At 41.0% G+C, this 21423-nt stretch overlaps 1 long non-coding RNA gene across 1 annotated transcript in view; it reads right to left on the bottom strand.

Annotated features, from left to right (window-relative positions):
* Positions 1-4487: 4487 nt before the first annotated feature.
* The window catches only part of LOC131495063 (uncharacterized), a 62825-nt gene continuing 45889 nt past the window's right edge, over positions 4488-21423 (bottom strand). Inside the window, exons 2-4 of the long non-coding RNA XR_009253738.1 lie at positions 18675-18750; positions 6133-6278; positions 4488-5539 (exon numbers count right to left, since the gene is read on the bottom strand). This is a non-coding gene — a long non-coding RNA (uncharacterized LOC131495063). The remainder of the gene's footprint in view (positions 5540-6132; positions 6279-18674; positions 18751-21423) is intronic.

Raw genomic sequence — 21423 nt, 5'->3', positions numbered from 1 at the left:
ATGAGAACATGACCTGAGTCGAAGTTGGATGCTTAACCGACTGAGCCAGGTGCCTTTGTGGTTAATTTGTCTTTGCCATTGAAGATACAGTGATGGAATGGGTAAACGGGTTTTTTTGAATTATGTACAAATTATGAGAACACTTTCAGCTTCCTGTATGACCTCAACAAGTTACAGGAAGTGCCAGAGGAAACATCAAATTGTCATTGTATAAATTTACATTTAAAATTAAATTCAGACCTACACAAAACTGATTTGTATGAGGAGTTAAATCTTTTCAGAAAAGTTATTCTGTAAGAATTATCAACTCTAGATGTACTAAAATTTGTATTTCAAAGCAACTGATGAAAAATGCATCCCAATGTTGTCAGAGCCTATAAAGCATTCTTAACAACTCAGAAATAGTTGCAATAGTGGCATCAGAAATCAAAATCAAAATCAAAAATTATGAAAAATTATTTGTGATCTTACATTTGTTAAGGACCGATTGACATCACTTTTGATTATATTGATTTTGATTATATTCATTGAAAATCATGTTGCTAAAAGCATAAATTTTGAGGATCTCATAAGTTAATTTTCAGAAAAACAAGTTAGAAAAGATCAGTCAAGATAGTACATTAATAAAGTATTGTTCCCTATTATCTGATATAAAATTATGACTTTTTTTTGCAATTTAAAAATTTACATTGTTACTAATATATCACTATTACCCCATAGTACATTTTGTGAGTAACAGAAACAATGTTTTTTTTAATTGGATTACATTGCAGTACCTTTAACTGTACCTTTCCCTTCTCCTTTTTGAATAAGGGACCCCACTTTTTCAATTGTCACTTGGCCCCACAAATTATATATCTGGCCTTGGTTACATGCTTGTACTTTGGGTATGAGTAAATCTAAGCAATGCAGTTCATGGGGATTCTACCTTGAAAGGAGGGTAGGTTTCATAAAGCAAGAAGTCAGCTGGTCAGGAATGACAGAATATCGGCACCCCACCCACCTCACTGGCTGCCAACCCACTAAGCATATTTATTTTGTCTTCGGGTAGTCCCAGCAAAGTTGGAAAGAATTGGATTCCCTGCATTAATCTTGCCCTTCTAAGGAAAGATCAGCAAATTCCAAAGGCCGAGGTGAAGCTCTCCCCCACCTCTGTGAGGGGTGGTTTTCCTAACTACCCGTGACCTGCTGGAACTAACTCTGCTTTCTCAAAGCCTCGGGGTTTCTGCCTGCCCCCCCAGAAGATATTTTCGTTCTTTGGTGCTTTCCAAACGCTGTATAAGGCGCAGAATGGATACACTGCAAATATTTACCTTTCTCAAAAGTATTGATTTAAAAAGATTAGTCATTTAGTCTCCTGCCATTTTTATTTTCGCCGAATGACTGTGAGTGATTCTAAAATTCTCCTTCGCAAATATCCTGGAAGGAGAACAAATTGTTCTGAGTTGAGGAATAAATGTGACCCTGTGGGTCGGGAAGCTCCCCTGCAGGACTTGGCAAAGATGCAAGCACTGTCAGTGTTTGGGTCTTGCTCTTTTTATGCCCCCGAGGACAGGAACAGGTGTGTGTGTGTGAATGGCCACTTTCCTCAAATAAATCTCCTCGTATCTCGTCCCTGCCCAAAGACAGACCACCAAACTACCCGGGCAAGAGTTACAAAAAGAATAGACCACCAAGCTGACTCAGCAAGCTACAAAAAGAAGAGTCACCAGTCTCGTAGCCATGGAAATAGACCACTGAAACGCAATTTGTCAGTGTTTCAGAGATGGCTGACACCAATTCCTTCAGTTTAGAGGTGAGAACCCTGTGCCCAAGGGGCTGCCTTGTGGGCTGGAGGTAGAGTTGGGGTCTCCCAAGTCCTCATGTAGAGCTCCTCAGCTCCTCTCCACAGACAAGGCCAAAGACACGGGTGTTCAGGGGCAGCCATCAAGTGGGTGTAGAATGCCTATTAATCCTGGATGTGGTGACTTCTCAGTGTAGAGCTTTTACGGAGGGGAACACAATGAAGAAAAGGTCAAGATCAGAATATGGCTGTTTAGACTTGGAGGTGGAATGTCGGGGTGAGATGGAATGAGATGGAACAGGGATGGGATCAGAAATTTGGTTCAGGTCTACGGCCACACCACCCTGAACACGCCTGATCTTGTCTGATCTTCGAAGCTAAGCAAGGTCGGGCCTGGTTAGTACTTGGATAGGAGAAATTTGGTTCAGGCTGGGATCGGAGAGGTAAGAAAGGGAGTGTGTATGCCATTTCTGTGTAAGAGGAGAAGAAAAAGGATGTCTGACTTAAGGATCCCAAGAAATCTATGTGTCTGTGTGTGTGTATGTTGTATATCATTTGAGAGTGACAGTTGTGGGACCATCTCCCAGCTCTATCACTTACTAGTTGTGTACTAGGCAAATTAGGTCATGTCCTCTCTCTAGGCATCAGATTCCACATTTTTAAAGTAAGGAGAATTTTAGTAGTTACTTCAATTGGGAATTGTGAGCATTAAATGAGATTATCTATGCAAACCACTTGGAACAGTGCCTGGCTGTGGGTAAGTGACCCGTAAATGTGTGCTTTTGTCACACCAGACAACATCTATGACCCATACCTTTTAGGCAGTTGATTTTCTGGGATGCTGCCCCCCCACCCCCACCCATATGCTTCTCACCTGCTGTACGTAAAGCTAACACCTTCCATCCAGACTGCATGCCAACACTTTTGTGCCTGGAAAGGGACAAGTTCACCTAACAGGACCACTCCTCTGTGGGGCGGAGCCTGGCCCTCTAATCCCCACCTCACAGGGGTTGACATGGTCAGGTGTCTACCAACCACAGCTTCTATCCCCATCCCTAAATAAAAACATAGTCTCCTTCTCTCAATAAGAACTTTTGTGTCTTGAATTATCTTATGAAATAAGTGAGAACTTAGAACTTACTGCTTGTAGTAGATTTTTCATTAAACAAACAAACAAACAAACAAACCCTTTTGCATAACTAGAACAAGATCACCACACTGACTAAAGATTTTTATTCATCACTTTTATTCATTATAAAATAAAAAGCAAACTTGCTCCTGTTCCTTCTTTCAAATCACTTTATGGCCCACTTTCTGGGGATTTCCTGGCCTTTGTGTCTTGGCAACTATAGCTATTGGAATGTTTTTACTAAATCAGGCTGTTCTGAGCTGACTGGGTACCCAGAGTCCTGCCCTTCTGAAGCTCTGGAGGGAGGTGGAATATCAGCAGGTCAGGAGATCTGGGGCTCCTGGAGAGGATAGGATAGACTCTATCCCAAGCAGGTCTGAAATAATCAGTAAAGCAAGAAACCCAGAGGGGACAAACGCCCATGTCAGAAAGTGAAAGAGGACTCTGTGGTGGCTGGAGAAGCTCTACACTCTCTGCAGGGGCTGAGGCAGCGAGAGGCCACTGTCTGGCTGTGGGTCATGGTGAACTGCTGCTCTCACAGCCACCTACCTGGACTGAGGCAATGGGGGCTGTCTAGTGAGGACCCTATACTCAAGCAGCCCCCAGACGGTCCATGTCTCTGGTCCTACAGGACTTGTGCCTCCCACTGACCATTGTTCACAGCAGGGTGACATCACTGGGGTGGACTGTGTGTCCTTGGTGGTCTCTGGGCTCAGGGCAAGTTTTTGGTAGGTCTAGAAATGTGCATGGGTAGGGTAATCGTGGGAGTGGGGTAATTGTGGTGGCCAGGGCCTGCCTTTATGTGATATGGCTTCCTTTGAAGGCTGACCAGGTCCCAGGCTAAGGAAACTTGACTATTGATTTGTGACATTCTGGATTGATAATTTAGGAATATTGTTGACTGTCTTCTCAGCAGTTTTCTCCCTCACTCACTGACACAGTCATTCTAACACCTGTTGCACATCTACCATGAGCCAGACCTGTGCCGAGTGACAGAGGGATGGAGAGGAGGAGACAGAGCCTCTGTCTTCAAGCGGTTGGGTCTATAGGTGAGAAATCTCAAGTAGTTCAAGAAATGTGACAGTTAATTTTATGTGTCAACTTAGCTAGGCCACAGTAGCTAGGTATTTGGGCAAACATTATTCCCAATGTTTCTGTGAAGGTCTTTTTTAGATGAGATTAAGATTTAAGTCAGCAGACTTTGAGTAAAACAAGTTAGCCTCCATTATATGAGTGGATCTCATTCAGTTGGTTGAAGGCCTTAGTAGAAAAAAGGCTGACCTCTCAATAAGACAGAATTCAGCTAGAAGACTATCTTTGGACTCAAACTCAAACATCAACTCTCCTCTGGGTCTCCAGCCTGCTGTTTACCCTAAAGAATTTGGACTTGCCAGTTTCCATAATCATCACATGAACCAATTCCTTAAAATAAATCAATGTCTCTCTCTTGATAGATAGATAGATAGATAGATAGATAGATATTATATATATATGTGTATATATATATATTTTTTTTTCTACTGTTTCTGTTTCTCTGGACAGCCCTAATGAATACAGGAATCCAGTCTCCGTTTCTTGATGACTTTTGTAGTTTACTCAACAATCTTTATTTATATTTATTTTTCTGATGGTAAAATGCACACTGTGAAAAACATAAACAATACAAACAAATAGCGCCAAGATGGCCACTGTGAGCATCTTGCTGAAAGCCTTTCTTTTTCCTCTGCATATATTGGCATGTATACCCAACAAAATTGGAATCATGGGTTTTTATCCTGTCCTTTTGTTAAAAAAAATAATAACATTAATTGTAAGCATTTAAAAAATGCCATTAAAATGCCTGGAAAGATGTTTAGCGCCTGCCCACTAGTCTGTTTTTGTTGGAAATTTAGGTTGCTTCCTATTTTCTGTTATTATAAATAGTTCTCCTAGGCGAGTTTTTGTACATAAATTTATGTCCACCTCTCTGATTATTTCCTTAGGGAAGATTCCAGGAAGGGGAATTACTGAGAACTCTGGCCTCATAAATGAAGGAATTATGAAAAATGGAAGGGGAAAATGCAATAAATTAAATGAATTGGGTTGCTCTACTCATTTTAGCTGAGAAAATAAGAAACACCTGACCCCCTCCGGGGCTGAACTCATGGTCATCCACGTTACTTAGGGAAACCAGGAGGCACGGTAGAAAGAGGGTAGAAAGAGCACTGGATTAGGATTCAGAGCTTGAGTTTGGGGCCCACTTCACTTCTCTTTAGAGCCAGGAGCTCCTGCACAACATGTTCTGACGTGTTCTGCTCCCGGTTCTTCCTGGGAAGTAGAGACACAGCAACTGCCCTGCCTACTTTGCAAGAGATCATGAAGAGCCAGAGGTGGAAAGTGTGTAAATCGCTCCTTCACACACCTGGCCTTTCCTCTTCCTTGAAGAGCTAGGTGGGACACTGCTTCTCCTGTGAAGTCTTTCCAAGGATAAGTCAGAAGCTTCGACTCAAACACTTGCTCCAAGATCTTTGCTCGCATGTATGGCATTGCATTGTAATGGTTTGTTCACACTTCTCTTTCTCCAGCGGTCCCCAAGTCTGAGTCTTACTCCTCCTTTCTCTTCGCCAGTGCTTAGTATCGTGCGAGGCCTGCAGGAGATGTCCAAGTAATGTTGACCAGAGAAACTGGCAAGTACGGAATGAATATGACATCGTCCACAAGCATTTACTAAACACCAAAGGTATGTCTCTGAACTCAAGGCACTCACGTTACAGTAGAATAAATATAAACACATTTAAGGTAGACTTTGCCAAGTGCCCGGTTAGTTGTGTAGATGAAAAGCACTGCAAAAGCTTGGAGCAGAGCCGGGAACCACTGCTCAGGGCTGTAGAGGTCAGAGAAGCCTTCTCAGACCAGACCAGGGCCTCTGACGAGGGAAGAATAAAAGATGTCATCTCAGAAAGGGGAACTGTGTCCTCGAGGCGGTCCGGTGTCAATCTGTAGTCCGGTACGCAGTAGGCACTCCATGCAAAGTCACCAAGTGAGTGAATGAAGAAGACAGTGCAGCCCCACACATTCTGAGAACAAAGGCTATTTATTTTGTCAGTACAAAAATATCATGTGGTCCAATAAGTATGAATGGATTGTCTAATCACCTCATCAGTTTCCAAATACAGCTATAGATGCTGTTGTGCTAGATTCCCTTCATGCCTTGCACAAAATGACAGGCTCATGTACTTACATGTGCTCATCCACCTTGCTCCACACGCCGCCCTGGTTCTTCATGAGACCCGTGTCTGAGGATGGAGTGCTGCTCTGTCAGACCAGTTTCCATGAGCAAGCGACATGCAACTCCATGGTGATCTTCTGCTTCATTCACTGTACTTTCTGAAAGATTAAAAAAAATTTTTTTTTAATGTTTGTTTATTTTTGAGAGACAGAGAGAGACAGAGAACGAGCAGGGGAGGAACAGAGAGAGAGGGAGACACAGAATCTGAAGCAGGCTCCAGGCTCTGAGCTGTCAGCCCAGAGCCTGACGTGGGGCTCGAACCCACAAACCATGAGATCATGACCTGAGCTGAAGTCAGTTGCTTAACCAACTGAGCCACTCAGGCACCCCTCAGAGAGATTTCTTCTTAAAAGCCACCCTACTTTGTTCTGGCTGACAGGACCCAAACTTTCCTCTGTGCAAGTCATATTGCTTGCCGAAGTCCAAGAGTTGATCACCAAATCATCAGTGAATTGCCAAATAATCATGTGGGATCCTATGTTTTGCCTCTCAGCATCTTACTTTAGGAAAGAGATTAAAACTCGTCTTTGGAAATGACAGGTCACAGAGAGACATTTTTCAGTTAATGCTGGTTCAGCTGTGAATAACAGATTCCCACCCACCCCACCCCACCCCCCCAAAAAGTGAAACAAGATAGTAGTTTAATTCCTTCTTGCCCATAAGAAGTTTGGAGCCAGGTAGTCCAGGCTTTGTTTGTTGACTCCATTGTCACCAGCTGCACAGAACCCTTCTTGTGTTACCCTCGCCTTCCCTAGGGCGTGGCCTGCTCCCTCACACCAGAGATGGTGGCTGCACTATCAGACATCTCAGCCACGTTCCAGATAGCTGGGGGAAGAAGGGAAGAGAGAAGATGCAACTCCTCCCTATTGCAGAACTTATAGGACTTTCTGGAAACCTCACACGACACTCCTGCTTACCTCTCATTGGCCAGACCTGTGATGGCCACACCAAACTGTAAGGGAACATGAGACCAGTTGTCCTGTAGCTGGGCATCAGTGTGCCCCGCTAAAAACCTGGGCTCGGTTCGTTTGAAAGAGAAGAAGAAGATGCATGTTTCAAGGGCAGAAAAAAATGCAGTCTGTTTTCTGAATCCTAGGTTCCAATATTTCAGAGATGCTAAATCAGAAGTTCATAGGCCTGAATAGAGCACTGATGTGTCTAGTACCCTACCATCTATGTCTATATATCTATATATCTACAGACATATATGGTATATATGTGTGTGTATATATGTATGCTATATATTTATATACTTATAAATATATATTTACACATAAAAATAGGATCCTCATATTTGAATTGACATCTTTTGTTTTGCAAATTCCACAATGTATAAGTGTCATAGTTATATTTTTCACACTCGATTATTTTAACTTTATTTACTGTGAGATACACATGTAGGGAAAATGCTTGCAGCATAAATGTAACTTGCTTTTAACTAGAGCTTTCAAGTGCTTCTACATCATCATTTCACTTGATCTTCTCAATAGCTCTGTGAGGAAGGAAGGAGAGCCTTCAGTATCATCACTCACATTCCATAAGTGAGGAGATATGGTAGATGTCTTTCCCCGGGTTCAAAGCCGATGGTGGGTCCAGAACTTGAACTCATGTCTTTTGCACTCAGAGCCCATGGTGTTTCACCCCCTGCTGCCTCTCTCAGAGACTACAGAAATCTTGCAAAATTTGGCAGAGACAGAAAGAGGTGAGTGTAACTTTCTGGAAAATTATTGGCACGCAAAAACATCCAGAAAGGAATATTTAAACAAAATAACCTGAGCGCAAGGGTGTAAATGCAGCGTGAATAACAACTTGAAATAAACAGTGTCTAGGGAGAGGAATGTGCAAAACTGGCTCTCAAAGATTTAAGATTTTACTATAAATGAAATAAAGAAGGGGGGAAGGACACATCTTTGGCAACTCTTTCTCCTTGTCACTATTTTTGGTTCCCTGTCTAAAGAAAGTTTTGAAGATTTCCTTGTAAGGACAAGAGAAAAAAAAATTATGCCGTGACCTCTTGACCTTAGAAGAAGCAACCATGAGTGAATATTCTTCTTCTCCAGCAGTTGGAAAGAATTGGTAGCAAACTGTAAAATCTTCCCACCCACACATGGCATAAACTGGTGGATTCAGTTCAACAATCTCAAAAAGTAGTCTCTGGGAATCATTAACTTCTACATTTCAGATATGGAATGTCCCCCGGGGACTTGAATAAAGGGTGCACCCTAGGAAAGAGGCAGCCTTTCTTCCTTAAGTAGGCATTGGATCTGAGCCCTTATGAAAGATGTTTGGTGATATATATTTGGTTCTCATAAACTCTTTCATTTATGGAATTTCTTCTGGATGGTGGAAAGAAGCAATAAAGTGAATGTCTTGCTCCCGTGTATTTGGAGATTAGTTATAATCGTGTGAACAACTTGCTGAGCAATAAGGAATAAAGAGTTATTCTTCCCTCACAAAGGAATGTTGAGCCTGCCCAGCTCATTTATTTATTGAACACACACTGAAATAAGATTTGTGAGTTACAGATACTAACTCATTTAATACTTCCAACCACCTTCTAAAGGAGGGATTATTTTACTAGTGAGGAAACTGAGGCACACAAATTTTAATTAACTGGCCCAAGGTCAAAGAGCTTGTAAGAGGACCCAGCACTCATGTCCTGGACCACCAGGCAGCTCTCATCTTCCTATGAATGAACCTTCTCATTCTTCCAGGAAGAATGTCTATGTAACAACAGGGTAACTTGGGAGCCCAGGTTATAAGAGACGTTTATTAGATTTGGTGCCTTGTGTCGTACATGACTGAAAAGAAAACTCCATTTCTCTCACTACTGCTACTGCTCTTACTCCTACTCCTACGTCTAACATGAATATGTGGGGGTTTTCCCCTATGGCCATAGGGCAAACGGGAGGGATGCACGGAGCTTTCATGACCTCTCTGGATGCCTCCCTCTCCTGGCACTTCCGTGTACTCACCAACTCAGAAGCTCCCTGAACCCCTTCAGTTAGGGTTTCTTATTTATGGAAGCTTCATTAGGTAGGCACGATTGATTAGATCATTGACCATTAGTGGTTAACTCCAACTCTGGCCCCCCCCCTTCCCCTCCCTGGAGTTGGAATGGGGACGGGGGGCGGGGGGGGGGGCACTGAAAGTTCCAGCTCTCTAATTAGAAGGTTGCTTCCCCTGGAAACCAGCCCCTATCGTTAGGGACTTTCTAAAAGTCACTTCATTAATATAAACTCAAGTGGGTTGAAAGGGGCTTGAAATGAATAAGAAAAGACAATCTTTTTATCTTATTGAACCAGCACTGTTTCAGGAACTGGGGACAGAAACCAAATCTTATAACAAAAGGTGCTCCTTTCACCTTTATTGCTCTGGGACCGTTTTTAGGAGCCAGGAATGAAGCCCAAAATATACATTTCTTATTATATCACAGTATCACATGGCAGAGTACTCCGTGCCCTATGGAAGGAAAGAAGGAAGGGAGGGAGGGAGGGAGGGAAAAGGAGAGGGCAGGAGGGTGGCCTGGACAATTTGCAAAGGGATGGTGCTGTGAAGGATGAAGCTATATCTGATCATCAGTTTCCTCATCTCTTTTATGGGATTATCACAGCTAACTTGCCTTAATTATGGCTTATTTATAAATATACATCAACTAGCTTAATGTATGTCAAAGCACTTTAAAAACAAATTGATATGTACATGAAGTACTTTTGTTATTATTATGATCAAGCCAATCACTTGTTTTTGTTTCCCATTTTTCTTTACTCCACCCTTCATTTGACTTTGGGATGGAAAAAAAAAAAAAAAAGAAGACTCAAGAAACTAAAATTCTCATGTTCTCCAGAAGTCATTAGAGCTAGCTACTAATCTTTTTCCCTTTGGCTGAACATTCCGAATATTACACCACTTCCCCAAATGCAAAACATTCATTATTATAATGACACCTTCATAAAGGAAACGTTTTCTGAATGGCATTCATCCAAAATCTTAAAGTACACTAATCTCCAATGCTTGAGGATGTTTTATTGGCGTGCAAACATTCAGGCTTTCTGTTTGTCACGAAAACACAGATGATACAGCTTATGATTATCTGTTATCTACAGCAGTAGAGTTTCCTTACACAAAGCTTCAGTTTTTAGGCCCCTTTCATATTAGTCAGTTCTCAACCACAGAGCAAGGGCTCATCCCCTTGGAGGTGTCTACTGTCTCCTTGTTTCCTCTTCTTGGGTGAGTTTCAGGTGCAGGCATTAGGGCCACATCAGAGGAGGGCTAGGACTGGAGGAAGGACTGTCTGGATCTATGAAAGAATACAGGTTTTCTATGGAGTCTATGTTCAAAGTCAAAATATCACTTTGGGGTTTACCTCTTTTTGTTTGTTTCACGCACATTTCTGTTCCTTTCCCTCAGCGTGGACAATTGAGATTTAATATTTTAAATTCCTCCTCATCCATTCATTCCTCAGTCTATTCTAACCAGAATTCCACCCCCACCACTTCACTAAAGCCTTTCTCAGCTGCCTAAGCCAACGGACAAGTTTCAGGTCCTAAGGGTACAGAGACAAATAACCAGCCGCTGACCTTGAAGACATCTTGTCCACCTCTTGGAAGAGACACAGGTAAACAAACAGTATGTGACACAGTAAAGGCTTTGGCGGGTGTTTTGGGGAGTTCAGAGGGCATCTACTGACTCCATCTGCCATGTCTGAGATTGGTGGGCAAGTTCTCTTTACACTTCTTCTTTTGGTTTCTAGAATAATACATCTCAGTTTTCCTTTCTCTGGTCATTCCCTCTCAATCTCTTTTCATGGCTCCATTTCCTCTATTCATCCCTAAATGATTGTTATTCCTCAAGGGTCTGGACCAAGGCTTTTGTTCTTATTCCTTAGGCTTTCCTAGGGCAATCTTATCCATATTTCTGACTTCACGTGTCACAGTAAGTTAGTGGCATCCACATTCCCATTTCCAATTGTACCTCCCTCCTTGGCTCCAAATTTATTTGCCTGTCACTCACCTGGGTATCCTACAGACATCTCAAACCCAAAACGTCCACATCTAAGCACATCATCAAGAACCTTCTTTCTTCTCTTCCTGCTTCCTATTTCAGTGGGTGGTACCACCCACCACCCAGCCCATCAGATTAGAAACCCGAATGTCATCCTTCGCTCGTGCATCTCCCTCACACACTCAGTCGCCAAATCCCACCAATTCTGCCTCCTCACTGCCACCATCGTGGCTCACCTTCGGTTGACCTTCCGTATTGTGGCTAGAGGCATCTTCCAAAACACAAATTTGTTTGTATTACTCCACTGTTTAAATAATTTCGAGGGTTGCTCACTGCTAGCATTGCAGAAAAGGCTCTTAATCACTTGTTCCTGCCCACCGCCCTGAGAAGCCTCAGCAACCTTAGCCACGCTTGCTCCATTCAGTTACAGATTACTCTCCCACCTTTTCCTCCTCACTCATGACTACTCAGCTCAAGCAGTATGCATTTGGGAGTGTCTTCTTGTGCTAGGGTACTGGTGACTGCTTATTTCCAAGGCTGGCCGGCAGATGCCCTTCCTCTCTCAGCAGATGTGCCTGTCTTCCAGTTGGCTCAAAATCTGGCAACTGCCAAAGGCCATGGTCAGGGCTAGGGTTTCGGAGTCAGACAGACTAGGGGTTCAGATCCTGGATGTGCCATTTATTAGCTATAACCTTTCCTCCTGGTAAAATGGGAATAGCAGTGCTCATTAGGTGACTGAGGAGATTCATTGAGAGAATAAATGCAAAGTATGTAGCATAGATCAAGTGTCCAGTAAATGGCAGCTAATAGTATTACTATTCCTACTCCTAAATCTAAGAAATATATCCGACATCTTAAAAATCTCCTAATTTCAGGAGAGGATGATGAAGCTAGGCCCTTCCCTTCTACTGAGGAGCTGAGATGTTAGAAATACAGCTGGGCTTTGTTTATTTTTCCTAAGACCACTTCCAACTGAATAGCCTATCATTCACACAACTGTGGCTGTTCATGTGATGGCCATAAACACACACAGCAAGAAACCCGCCCCCAGCCTGCACCTGCTGGTGTCTCAGGTGGTCACCGCAGCACAGGTGAGCCATGCCGTGCATCTACTAAACCTTCTGCAGAATCAGAGTCCTGCTTCACAAAGGTTTCTGAGATCAGCACTTAGGTGTCTCCTTTTACCTGTGCCCGGAAAAACTGGGCTGTCACCTGGCCATGCGTCTTGGAGAAGGGATTTCATTTTGGACCCAATGATGCAATTAGTGAATGTGGACCTGCTTTTGGGATCTCCTACCCGCCCTCCGCCCTGTAACATGTCTCTTGAATACCCTGTTATTAGTAGCCGAGTCATAAAATGGAAAATAACCTTAATCTCTTCCTTTAACAGGAAAGGGGAAAATATTACTGAAATGGAAAAAGGATCAAGGAATAGCGTCAAATTGTTCCCAATGTTTGGGAATTCGGATTGTGGTAAAGGAGAGGATATTTGTATTAGTTTTTACATTTAAAAAGTTAAAACATAAATGAAGACTGTGAGATTTTGAAAGAAATTTCTATCTAGTGTTAAATGAATTAAACTAGGGTGCCATTTGACTGAGGTGACTCTGGATGCTGAGGCGACTGGTTCATGTAAGCAAACCAGAATCTAAGCCTGTAAATGCCTCAAGGTTAGAAAATCAAAATGCTAAGGACAACCAGTCACAAACAGTCCATCAGGCTTTAAACTGTGGCCAGGCAGATAATTGCCTTTCCTTGCTTCTGAAGGTTCTTTATAGGTCTTTCCCATGGCTCCTGCCCACCCAGCGCTCCTAACCACTTCTGGACCTTGATTTGAGTCAACAAATGATCAAATAAACTTAAAAATTTCAATATGCCTCTGTTTTATCTTTTAATACCAGAGACAATATAGGACCGGACCTCCAGCAGTGTTTAGAAAACCGGAGCCATGATAATAGTGTGTGGTTGAATAAGGGATAATATATTTTCAAAGATACTAGACTTATTGTGTTTGGGTTTGAAATGGCCTCAGAACTTTCTCATTTTTATTATGTATTACAACATTGGCATAGAGAAAAACTAGACCCAGGGGCCCCCGAATGATTTTCTTTAAAGATTTTCACACATTTCATATAATGATGGATCAGATTAACAGTTAATTTACTAACAGACCAAACCAACAAAGAAAATAAAAACAAAAGTAGTTACCAGAGGGGATGGCAGCTAGGGGATGAAGGGGCTCAATTCTCTGGTGATGGATGGTAACTAGATTTATGGCTGTGTATACACTTTACAGTGTATACAAACATCGAATTATGTTGTACACCTGAAACTTATATAATGTTATATATCAATTTTACCTCAACAACAACAAAAGGCAGAGAAAGAGAGAGAGAGAGACCAGTTACATTTTAAGTGAACAATTTCCGGTCCCTAAAACAAATGTATGTATAGATTAAATAAATAATTCACTGTTCTACATGCTTTGTGATTAAAGTTTACATTCTAGAAAATTTATATTTAACTTTTAAGACCATCCCGGAAAGAAAAGCCCCTGAAGAGCTTGCGAATATCTCAGGAAGCTTCATATTTTTAAGGAAACATAACAATAGTCATGGTCCATATATTTCAAATATAAATAAGTCATTTTTCTCTCCTGATTTCTTTGTTCTTTGTACTATGGAGATTACTAGAATGGAAATGTTCTTCAACTCATCTCTGTATTAATGACTAGTATTTGGTATAACAGAATTTTGACCCCGAGGTACCAAATTGACTCTCACCTATAATTTCTTTCAATTTTAACCAAGACGGAATCAAAGTGGTTATGTCTCTATTTCTTATCACCTTATTTAACCACATTATTTTATTTGAAAGTTACATTTTTCCATAATAAAAATGATTCTTCCTCCCTCTATTTCTTACTTCCTTTTTCCATCCATTCATTAATCTCCCTTCCCTCCCTTCCTCCTTTCCTTTACCAAGTATTATTTGAGCACCTACTTTGTCATATAACAGATTAGGTATTAGAGATGAAAAGATAATTCAAACATAGTCTGTCACAGAAGAGGCAAGTACAGTGGGAGGAAACAGATATGTAAACAGAAAATCATAAAACAGGGTTAGTGCATGACTGAGACATATACAGGGAGCACTGATGAAGGGCACATCTCCAGAAAACATGGAGGTTACAAATCAACCAGGGACTGCCTCCTCGCAAAGGGAAGTCCTACCTGAGAAGGTGAAGGTGGCTGTGCTCAAGGCTTTCCAGTCAGTGAGTCTAGGTTAAATAAAGGAAGGGAAATCTGAAATAGTAGACCAAGGTCAGGGCACAAAAGCAGCTCAGTTGCGTCTGGAGTATAGTGTGAAGCAGGGAAGAGCAAAAGATGTCAGGGACTTTGCCTGGTGCCAGATCATGGGGAAATTTCCGTGCCATATTGAGGATTCTCAATAAGCCTTTGTTGAATAAAGAAAACAATCTTTATGCCCCAAGAGCAGTTTTATTTACATATTGTATAATTAATTCATTTTAATGTATGTTTACTGAGTGTCTAGTCCTAATTTGGGCTAAACTCTCAAGAAATTAAAAAAATTCTCATGGCTACATCAAATTCACTCATGCATTTCTATAGCTTTTCATAAATAGGTCAAAAGTAAGGTGGACCTACAAATGAGGCCCCCATAGATTTTTGAATTTTGTGTGTTTGGCTTATGTCCTCTGCCAGAGGATGCTATGTTCTGGAGTAGACTAATGACTATTTAGAGAACAATGTAGGGCTAACCTTTATATGATGGCTTCCCCTCAATCCTTGTATGATTGGATTCAATATTAATACATTTCCTTTATATATATCTACGGTTTATAAAGCATGTTTGCATTTGTTAAATTATCTAGACTTCTATGAGATAACTATGATTATCCCCATTTTACAGATCCAACATTCATTCAACAAATCTTTACCGAAATAAGGCACATACTGTTCTAGCTACTAGATTAAAAATCAAGCACAGATCAAGTTCTCTACTCTCACAGGACTTACGTTCTTGCAGGGGCAGACAGCCCGAAAACAGAGACCTAAACCGAAGATAATGGTAATGGCTCTGAAGACAGAGATGGTGGTATGGTCCAGAGGGACTAGTGTTGGGGAAAGGAGAGGCTTCTCTGGGCAGTGACACTTGAGCTGCACCTAGATGAGGATCAGAAGTCAGTCCTGGGAAGGTCCTAGGGAATAGTGTTCCAGACAGAGGGAGCAGCAAGTTGAAAGACTCTAGGGTGAAAATAAACTTTGTATGTTTAAGGGATGCTAAAAAGGCCAGTGTGGCTGGAACCTCACGGAAATAAATGAGATGAGATTGGGAATGTAGGCAGGGACCAGATCAAGTAGGGCCTCTTGCGCCACAACAAGGCAGAGTTGGATGTTATTACAGAGGGGAAGCACTGAGGGCTTTGAACAAGCAAGCAATGGCTGGGTGACATTTATGTATGCAATTCTCACACTCCTGCATGTTCCAGCTTCTTTGAGCAAAGGCATTTATACCCAATGTTTGTATAAAGAGACATTCCAGGACAGTAAAGCTTAGAGATGTTTCTCTCTCTCTCTGGAGACATCACAGTAATAACGATAAAGCCCATTTCTTTCCCTCCCCAGGGATTTGCTTAAATTCCAAGAGGATGGGAAGCTTACCAGAGGCCCTATATAAGATCAGGTTTTCCTAATTTCAGAGTTTATCTGCTCGGGTACACCCCACTGCATGTGCAGGTGACATCTGGTTCTCATCACATTGGGGACCAAAGCAAGATATTGCTCTAGCTGTTGCTTTTGCTATAATAGATGCTCTTTGTCTCTGACCCAGAGTTATCATGTCTCCTGCAAACCTGTGGCAGACTAACTTGTTAGCTTTCAAGTAGTTTAAAATCTCAGACCCCCTAGTTTCTGACTTATCAGTGACCCAATTCAATTTGCTTCTGAAAAAGATTTCATAATAAGGAAGCTGTGGGTTAGAGTGAGTTGTGACCTCTTGCCCAAGGTGAGGGGGACAAGGCTGTCACTGGGATTTCCAACTCCAGAAGGCTTTTAAGGCCTTTTTTAGTGCTTCTCAGAAGAAACCATCCTGGCCGCTCTGAGTGTCCCTTCTGAACTGCCCAAGTGTATTACAATATATTCCTGCTCCTAGATTACTCACACTAGTCTTCTGAAGGAGGTATATATACTCAAAAAGTGATACAAGAAACAGTAATTTTATTTATTTATTTTTATTTATTTTTTTTTTTTGAGACAGAGAGTGACAGTGTGAGCTGGGGAGAGGGGCAGAGAGAGAGAGAGAGAGAGAGAGAGAGAGAATTAAGCAGCCTTCATGCCCAGCTCAGAGCAGGATGCTGAGCTCAATCCTACAAGCCTGGGATCATGACCTAAGCCAAAATCAAGAGTCAGACACATTCAACTGACTGAGCCACCCAGGTGCCCCAGTAAACAGTCAGTTTGAAACAAGTTATGAAAAACAAGCTAACTAGACTTGTTATAGGATTCCTTTGAAAAAGAAGTTTGAGGCTTGATGAATTCCCATTTGAATCGAGTTTATATATTTAAAAAACCTCCATATAAAAGGGGCCTTCACATAGTGTGAAAGCAGCTTCCGAGGATGCAGTGCGATACCCCCCACCCTTCTCTATGGGATTGTTCCAGTCTGTCAGAGACTGGATGCTTCCAGCCCACGCATTGCGAGCCCTCCGCAGCCGCCTCCCAAGGGGCACAGGGCCCGGTTGGTGTGGGAGGCTGTGTTCGTTTCATGTCACCTGGAGAAAGCAGTCACAAAGGGAAGACTCTGGAGGCTGTTTTCTGCTTATTTGTTTTGAAAACAAATATGTGTGTTGAAACAAAGCAAGTGACACCCTTGGTTGAACTTTTTATTTCCAGTTCCTACTGAACGTCCGCTCTCCAGTAAAGAATATTGATTAGATCCAAAATCAAATCAAAACAAAACAAACATCCATAGTAAGGTGCAGAATCTTGTACTTTCCTTTGCAAAGTCCTTTCCCCACTGACGTCTTCTGTCATCCCAGGGCTCACAGTGAGTACTTCCACTTTGGAATCATATTTTCGAAGGCATTTGTCACTTCAGAATGTGCTCGGCATTAAGCTGCCATTGGCTGCAGTATTGTGCCCTATTTCAGCAACGGGGGAGCTCTTAAGAATTGATCTTTTGGATTGATCACAATAGTCTCTGGGTGGACATTAGGACTATGGTTTTCAGCCTTTTGTATTGAACACCTTACCGATCGCTGGGTGAAAAACCCTGGTTCCTTTCTTTGTAGAAGCAAAAGTAGTACTTTTTCCAAAAGAACATTTCCACATTGACATACATTCTGTCGGTGGCTTAGAACTTGTATGAAAGTATTGCTTCCTACCCAATGACTTCATACAACCAGTTTACAGCACCATCATCTCCCACAGCGCTCCCCCTCACCCCACAGCCTCTATCATCTTGTCATTTTCACTACAAATTGTGATGTTTAATTTCAAAGCTTCATGTGGTTTTACACTGATGTTTCAGAAAGCTTTTTTTTATCTCCAAGGAGAATGTGTTAAGTGTGGATCTTTTCTTCTACACCTTCATCTCCTGTGGTTTTCACACTGTTCTGAGTAGATGATTAACATTCAAAAAATACTTGATTGGATTGTGTAGTCCTTTTCTTCTGGCTTAATTCATGTATATAGAGACCAACAGTATACTGTTTTATTTACAACAACCCTTCATCATATGCTTGAGGATGAAGGTTGCTCTACTTTTCTTTTCTTTTCTTTCTTTCTTTCTTTTTTCTTTTTTTTTTTTTTTTTGGATCAAATAGCCCCAATTCTTTGCATAATTCCTGATGGTTCTCATCTTGCATCTGTTATGACTGGTGCTGCATTCTTGGAGATATGTTCCCTGAAACTCCTGTGAAAAAGTCTTTTGTAGTTAATTTGAGAAATGCCATTCATTTGTTTACTATGGCTACTCAAGTCCTTTAAAACCTCAAGTATATTATGATTCTTCTAAAGGTGGGTGTAGTGTGCCATTCGTTTGAGTCTTTATTTTATTTTTATTTACATTAAGAGGCGCCTGGGTGGCTCAGTTGGTTGAGAATCCGACTTCAGCCCAGGTTATGATCTCGCAGTTTGTGGGTTGTTCAAGCCCCATATCAGGCTCTGTGCTGACAGCTCAGAGCCTGGAGCCTCCTTCGGATTCTGTGTCTCCCTTTCTCTCTGCCCCACCCCCGCTCACACTCTGTCTCTGTCTCTCTCAAAAATAAATAAACATTAAAAAAAAAAAAAAGAATTTTTAGGCAATGTCAATCAATGCTTTACATGAAAATGCCCTCCAGCTTCTCAAATCCCACCTCCCGATTTTGTGATGTGTATTATTTTTGTTTTGTTAAGCAGAATTCATAACATTTATGTTCCATTTTGCAATCCCAAATACCCCAAGTATTAGTCTTAATTTATACTTACATGGAACAGCCTTCAACAATGGTGCTTTTGTTACAGATTCTCCATCTCTGTGTTATTTTGATTTTTCGTGAGATACCTGAATTCCGCCAAATGAATTTTTTTAAAGAAAAAAATCATAAAAACCATATTAACTGAGTTATTTCATGTTGAGATTGTCTCTTACATTTATTCTCTCTTAAACATATTTTTATTGAGATATAATTGACATGTAACATTATATTAGTTTCAGGTGTACAACATGATGATTTGATATATGTACATGCCACAAAATGATGACCATAGTAAGTCTAGTTAATATCCCTCGCCACACATAGGTACAACATTTTTTCTTGTGATGAGAACTTTTTTGAAAACTTTATTTATTTATTTTGAGGGACAGGGAAAGAGAGCACAAGTGGGGGACGTGTAAGGAGAAGAAGAAACGGAATCCCAAGCAGGCTCCGTGCCATGGGTACAGAGCCCAGTGTGGGGCTTGAACTCACAAACTGTGAGATCATGACCTGAGCTGAGATCAAGAGTCTGATGTTTGACTGCACCACCCAGGTGCCCCATGATAACAACTTTGAAGGTTTAAGTAAATTAGAATATTTATTTTAAAATATATATTTATTATTAAAATATTTACTTAAAATGTATTTATTTTCTCTTTAAAAATATTCTTATATATGTAATCCAAAAACTATGTGGCCACAGCAAAAATTCAAAAGTTACAAAGTAACATTAAATAAAATTTGTTATTCTATGTCTATTGGTTAACATCTTTTTTTTTTTTTTTTTTTTTTTTTTTCAGTTAACTTTACATCCTGGAGATTATTTACTGATAGATCAATGTTCTGATAGGACATAGAGAGCTGCTTTATTCTTGGAAGCCTACATAGTTTACCATTGTATGGAAGGAACGTAAATTTATTTCTTGCATTTGTTTCTGAATATAATCTGACTAGATATAATACTCTTGAATTACATTTTGCCTCAGAATTTCATACACTGTTCCATTATCTTTCACCATTAGATATTGTTTTAGAGAAACTTGAGATATTAATTTTCGCCCTTGTAGATAGTTTTATTTTTCTTCATGGATGCCTAGAGGGTTTTTTTTGTTTTTGTTTTTGTTTTAACTCTTGAGTTTTAATAATTTAACCAGAGTGTTTTTCATTTTGGTTGCTTGGTATGAGTTTTTCCTGGCATATAGTGTGAACTTTTCATTTACAGACTCACTTTATCCTCCAATTCAGGAAAACTTTCCTGTATACTATCTCAGAATACTTTTTCTGATCCATTTATCAGGCTAGTTAGTTCAGGAATGCCATTTATTCTTATGGTGGAGCATCTATGTCTTTTATAGTTATCATATTCTGATTGCTTCCATCTCTTTGTATTTTTCTTTGAGTTCTTTGAATGTTTACATCTTAATATCTTCTCGGCCAGCAATGAAAGTTATAGTCATATCTACCTATGATGAATATTTCTTAAACTGCTGTTGTATCCTAAGCATTGTGCCAAATGTCCCACTGTCGTGCCAGCTGTATGGTTGTAAACACGTTTTTAACCTCTCCACGTCAAAGTCTAAGTCCAAAGAACGCTGACTAGTCTGACGCCTTGTCTCAGTCCATTGAGACCCTTGTTGAAACTCTACCCACAGGACTGTAAGATAAGAAATTTGTATTATTTTAAGCCACTAAACTTTTGGTGCTTTGTTATGGCAGTAATAGAAAATGAATACAAATTTTGGTACCCTCAGTGGGGGTGCTGCTGTAGCAACTACGTAAAAATGTGGAAGTGTCTTTGGAATTGGGCAGTGGGTAGAGGCTGGAGAATTTTGAAGAGCATGACAGAAAAGTCCAAATGGCCTTGCACAGACTGTCGGTAGAAATTTAGATGCTGCTAATGGCTCTGCTAGTGAGGATTTAGGGGCAAATGAAGAACATGGTAAAGAAAGCATAGATAAGGAATAAAGATCGTGTGATGGGAAAGTAGAGGAAAGGGAATCCATGCTATATGGGGGAAGAAAGCTTAGTGGAATTGTGTCTTGCACTTACATGGAAAGCAAAACTAGCGAGTGATGATACTGGGCAGTGGGTGAGATTTCCAAGGAAGGTGTTGAAGGTGTGGCTTGGTTTCTCGGCTTTGAGTAAAATGTAAAAGAGACAAGATAAATTGAAAGAAGAAGAGTTAAACCAAAAGAAACCAGGATCTGACTATTTGGAAAATTCTCAGCTTACCCAGATTGCTAAAGATGCTTAGACAGAGACTCAGTGTCTGGAAAGCATGCCATCAAGGAAAAGCTGAGAGGATGGCTGGGCAATATTTTAATAATGCCCTATAAGGTCTAAACATTCAGAAAACTGGGTCACAAAAAAGTCTTATCATAGATGAAAAGTGGGCCTCGTAGATCCCATCAGCCAACTCAACAGAAGCCAAAAATTAACATGAGGTTATCTGAAAAATATTTTGGGGAGGATCCCCTTGTCTAGTGGAGTGAATCACCATGACTCACATGGAAGACCCACAAAGTTCCTGGGAATCTTACATCGGCAGAAACACCTCCAGCTTGGACTGAAAGGGTCAGAGAGAGTGTGAAATGAGAGAAGCCTATAGGCCCTTCAAAATTCAGGAAATAGGCGGATACAGCTACTCAGGCTACAAACACATACAAGCTTACCCAAAGAGCAGAGGAATGAGCCACAGACGATTATTCCCAGGTCCTGAAACCAAGTGGAGTTTGCCCAACTGGATTTTGAAATTGCTT

Source organism: Neofelis nebulosa, chromosome 14 (assembly GCF_028018385.1).
Source record: "Neofelis nebulosa isolate mNeoNeb1 chromosome 14, mNeoNeb1.pri, whole genome shotgun sequence".
Taxonomy (NCBI): domain Eukaryota; kingdom Metazoa; phylum Chordata; class Mammalia; order Carnivora; family Felidae; genus Neofelis; species Neofelis nebulosa.
This window is presented reverse-complemented; position numbering and strand designations above follow the sequence as displayed.